This window comes from Panicum virgatum, chromosome 7N (assembly GCF_016808335.1).
Source record: "Panicum virgatum strain AP13 chromosome 7N, P.virgatum_v5, whole genome shotgun sequence".
NCBI lineage: Eukaryota > Viridiplantae > Streptophyta > Magnoliopsida > Poales > Poaceae > Panicum > Panicum virgatum.
The window spans coordinates 4828573-4834170 of NC_053151.1; positions in this window are offsets into that span (position 1 = coordinate 4828573).

The window sequence follows — 5598 nt, forward strand, 5'->3', positions numbered from 1 at the left end:
CCTGCTGTCCCGCCTGCGCCTTCCGCGGGCAAGTGTTGGCGTAGTGCCCCGGCTGGCCGCAGTGATAGCAGACGCGTGCGAGTGTCGAAGCCTGCTGTCCGGTAGGAGCTGCATGACGTGGAGCCTGCGGTGGTGGCGGAGCTAGTGGAGCACGAGCTGGAGGTGCCGGTAACCTCGGGCCCTGACCTGCCTGCTGCTGCTGTCGAGGCGGGTACTGCTGCGGTGGCCTCTGCTGGTACTGCTGGGGAGGCCGGTACTGCTGCTGGTACTGCTAGGGGCGGCTGGAGGCGAGGACGGGTGTTGCTGCCGGAAGCAATGGGGACAATCTTCCTCTTCTTGTCCTCCATCTCCAGGTGCTTGCACTCAGTGTTGAGTGCGCTGTCAACCAGATGGTTGAAGTCGTCGAAGCGGAGGTTGAGTAGCGCGTACTGGAGGTAGTCCTCAAGACCCTCCATGAAGTGCTCCTGCTTCTTGCGGTCATCCGCAACATCGGCAGGGGCGTAGCGAGCGAGCTACAAGAAGCGATCACGATACTCCGTGACCGACATAGTCCCCTGAAGTGACAAAGACAGATAGATATCGAAAGATTAACTCAAGATTCAAGGGGCATTAGCTCAAAAGAAAACGCTGAATGATTATACTTAAGATTACCTGCTTCAGTGCAAGGAACTCCTTCTGCTTCATCTTCATAACGCCCGCGAGGACGTTGTGGCTTCGGAACCGCTCCCTGAACTGGAGCCAAGTGAGAGTCTTGCGGTCGTGAACTGGGTGGGACTCCCACCAGTCCAAAGCTGCCCCTCGCAGCTGTCCTGCTGCGTACAGAACTCTCTCCCGATCATCGCACTGGGCGATGTCCAGCTGACGCTCCACTGCACGGAGCCAGTCGTTAGCCTGAAGAGGGTCGGACGTGTGAGAAAACGTCGGCGGGTGACCCCTCAGGAACTCAGCACTGCCTGTCGCGAGGCTGCGGCGGTGGAGGAGGCGGAGGCTGAGTGTGAGCCTGCTGAAGAGCCTGAACGGTGTTGTTCAGGGTGGCCATCATCTGCATCTGGAGCTGGAAGTACTGCTCCGGAGTCAAAGGCGGCGGCATCGGGATCCCGGTCCCCCTGGGTATTCTGACCCTGGTTGTTCTGCCCCTGCTGGTCAGAACCACGCCTGGTGTTCACCATCTGATTTTGGACAAAAGATTTCACGAGTAAGGATATTGCAGTAATAAATTCAGATGGATATGATAACTCTTTGCGGAAAAATACTCAGCCTATGATAAAGTAGACAGGATAGAGTGGACTGTTTTACCCCCAACTGTTCTAACTCATTTTATTAATTAGTTAACTTTAACATCAGAGTGATTTTCTTTACACAAAATTAAACTACTAAGCTATGCAATCATTCAAAAATCCAAATCAAACATGTAGCATAATAACAAGCAGACAATTTTTCACAACTTAGCCGAGTTTAGCAAAAGACTCGACTAACACAACGCGTCGCAGAACGCTGCTATCGTATTATTATAAAAGGGTCACCTAGCTAACTCATGGTGGTCAGATGACTGATTCAGGCCAAAATCTACGAAAACTATTCTTCAGAGAGAGAAATCAAGGCTAAGACGGGTAAAAGTCATAGAAGTCAAGGGGTATAATAGTAAAATAGTTTCAGCAGACAAGGATTGGAGAGAAGGAGTCCTAAAACTCGACCAGTTCTATCTAGGCTTCATCCTATAGTCGATACGGCTCTGATACCACTCTGTAACACCCGGTTTATAAAAGGACATAAACCGAGCTATCATATACGTGCCAGGATCAAGTCACACGTATATACAATAGAATGAACAGTATATCACAGCACATATCACGAATAAGACATAATAAATCGAAATACGAATGTTATTTATTACATTAATGACAAAATGTCTGATACAAGCGGAAGAGAAGTACAAAATACGAATAAAGCTCTCCGAAGCTGAAGCAGGGCACCACAGGGACAGTCGACTGGGAGACGAACACCTAGAAGTCCTCGTAGTCCTGGTAGCGCTGGACGAACTCCCTCGTGTTCGGCAGGAACTGAGCAGCAGTAGCGTAGCCGAGAGGAAAAAGTAGAGAAGAGGCAAGAGTGAGTACACAACTTGTACTCAACAAGTATAACACAAACTATGAGGCTCTAGGCTGGCTGACTCAACTGCATTAGCTTTTAAGTGTTGGCAAAATTTTATTAAAACTATTTACTACAAGTTGATGAATTACCATTAACCCAGTTACATAGTTATTAATCAAGTTTAATCATGTATCTACTGAAAAACCAAACCAAAATCAAGCCACCAAGGTAACCCCGAGAAGCACCTCCCTCGTCGGAAGGAGATAACTCCACTAATCAAAAGGAGGATCTGGGCCGCTCATAACCGTGAGCACGGCTAGTATACCAGTTTTACACTCTGCAGAGGTTGCACATCTTTACCCACAAGTCGTGAGCTACGCCAGTTGTTCATCACACTTCCTTAGGTGAGATGACTAGCGACTCACTACGAGGCCTTTACAAAGAAACTCGTTGGTAGGGAGTAACCGCGAGGGTGGTTCGGCGACTATGGAGCAGGTCTAGTGGGCGTCAAGACACGAAGCACAGACGAGGCCACTCAGCACGAGGGCCATAGAAGCTTACCGCCCCTGCCCGCAGGTAAGTTACTCCAAACCAAAAAGATCTAATTATTACGCCAAGTCTATCCCATTCTAGCCTTGTGGTAGCGCTGTTGTCCCAGGTTGTCGCTCTATGAACCGGTCCTTATGGAGAGTGGCCAACCAAGCACTAAGCACCATGCTGGCCCCCTAAACCATGTTTCTACAAAAACCATATTTTAACGAGACGTGAGCCACTCAAGAACGAAGCACAGAGGGCCACTCTCAGAATTAAGTTCAAGTAAACCATTATTCAAATTAATTAAAAAGGACTAGAGTGTGTTATAGCGCAGCAACCTAGCACAACTAAACAAAATGCAACCCAAGGTATATACAAAGGATATAAAGTGGCTAGGAAAGTCCTTATAGGCATACAGTATTAAAATGCAGTATGTAAATGTATTTAAAAGTGATAGGTTGTTCATGTTACACTTGCCTTCCTCGTACTGCTTTGGCTGCTGCTCAAAGTGCTCGGAAGACGGCTACTCCGGGTACTGGTACTGGGGCTCCTCAGATGGATCAACGTCTACTCACGAACACATGGCCAAAACAATGCACGATAATAAGCATACAAGCAAACACTAACAAAAACTAAGAAACAGTACATCAATATATAACAACATCACACTAAACTACTCTAAAGCTATTCTACGCGTTACAACGGTCGCGTGGACATAAAGAACGCTAAAAACGGAGCTAAAACGCATAATCTAGGCTAAAAACAAGGTCTAGGGACCTATTTGTAAGAAAACTGAAGTTTCAGGGGCTTTTCTGCTAAAACCGAGGGCTAAAACGTAATTAAACATTAACTCCAGGGTCTAACTCGCAAAATTAGCAGCAAAGGACGGTGGGTTCTATTTCCAGAAAGGCCAGGGGGCTGTGTGTTAAAATTTGGACCAAACTGCAATTTCTTTTAACTAAGGGTGGACTGCGGGTTGATTTCTGGAAACTACAGGGGCTCTTTAACAAAAAAATCCCAGCCGAACCTGTTACGCACGAATCACGGCCGCTGGATCTCGATCTGGTGGTCCAGATCTGTTCGCATCGGGTTCTAATCTCCCGCGTTCATTTCAGATCTGACGGCCTAGGGCCATCGGGCGTGGGAGCGGCGGCGCAAACCGCCGGAGCAGAGCTCCGCGGCGGAGAGCTCGCCGGAGCTGGCCGTTCGGCCGCTACAGGGGCTCGTTTGAGTCGGGGAAAGGCCAGTGGAGCATGTCCGCGGCACGCGTAAAACACTGGTGGATCTAGCTAGGCACGGGGAGGCCCGGGGTGGCGCGCGCACCAACAGCGGCAGGCGGGTATGGCGGAACCTCGCTGGCGAGCGGCGTTCCGGCCTTGGATTGGGCCTAGGCGCCTCTATAGCTAGCGCAAAGGAAAGGGCCGGGCTACAGGTTCTCACCGAAGGCGCGGGGTGGTCGAAATCGTGGCGCAGACATGCCGACGGCGAGGACTGGCGGCAGGTGCTGGGTGGAGCGCGCGGAGGCGGGTGCTGAAGGGGCGTGCCGGGCTCCGGAATTCCTCGGATTGACTCGGTGGAGGCCTGCGGGAGCGTTTCAGGGTCAGAGGGACACGATTGTCACCGGCGGCGAGGAGAAATTGAACGGCGGAGCGTTCTCACCTCCGAGCACCGTAGAAGAAATTGCGGCGAGGGGTAGGCCTGGGGTCGGTGTGGGGGAATCAGGGGCTTCACTGGACCTTGGCGAAGCTCCTGCGCTGGTCGTAAGTGGAGCGGAGGGCAACGGGGCGGCGGCTCCACGGCGGCGCGGGGTCTCGTCCCGGCGGAGCAGGGCGAGTGGGCACTGCTAGGGTTTTGGGGCGGCGCGTGGGGTGGAGTGAGGGTGCTGGGGGGTCCGCAGGGGCGCTACTTATAGGGCGGCGGCGGCCTTGGCGTGCGCGCCTGGCGTAGGGGCCTCGCCGGGAAAAATGGCGTGACGAGCGCGGCCGTTGCGCGAGGAAGGGGATGACCCCGACGTGTGGGCCCGGGCGGTCAGTGGCGGGGTGGGGAGCGCGTGCAGGCCGAATGGGCGGAGACGCTGGCGCGCGGGGTCGGGCCGCCAGGGAGGAAGGCGACGCGGGCTGAGCGAGGGGGAGAAGCGGGCGCACGCTGGCAGGCGGGCCCGGCGACGCGGGGTGAGAGGCGGGCCGTGCGTGCTCGCTGGGCCAGTGCGGAGCGAAGGCGAGCGGGAGGGAGAGCGGGGCGTGAGGAGCTGGGCCACGCTGGCGCGAGCGGGCTGAGCGGGGACTTGGGCCGCGGGGAGAGGAGCGGGGTGGCGAGCTGGGCCGGCCGAGTTGGGCTGGATCTCGCGAGTTTGGGCTGAGGTAGTGGGCCGGACTGGGTTTTGGATTTTCTGGGTTTGGGTTTAAGGCTCTCTTCTATACTTCTATTTTCTTTTCCTTCCTAATTCTAACCAAATACAACTAATTGAATTCAAACTAATTTGAATTCAAAACCTAACCACACAATAAAAGAAAAGATGCTCCAGCATGATGCAACAACAAAATTAACCTATGATGGATTTTAATTATTTAAGGAACAAAATCGAATTAAATGCCATACTAAACACAATAAACCTTAGAAATTTAAATAAAGCCAATTAAATTTATTAATAAATGCTGAAATTTAAATTAGGGTGTTACAGTCCTCCCCACGGTGGGTCCTGCTGCAGTCTTGGGGCCCGGTGAAGCTCCAGGTAGGACGCGGCCGCTGCTTCAGAGGGGCGATCCGACGCTTTAGGAAGTCCCCGAGCATGTGCAGTGAGGTGAGGCCGCTCTCCGCCAGTGCCCTGATTTTGCTCAGCACGGAGTCAAACTCCGACGGCAGGGACGACTTGGCCCTCCAGGACTGACGGTCGGAGGCGGGTCCCTCGATCGGCATGACAAGGCCCTCGTTGGCTTCGGTGGTGGCGATCACCCACTCCTTGCGCCAATCCTC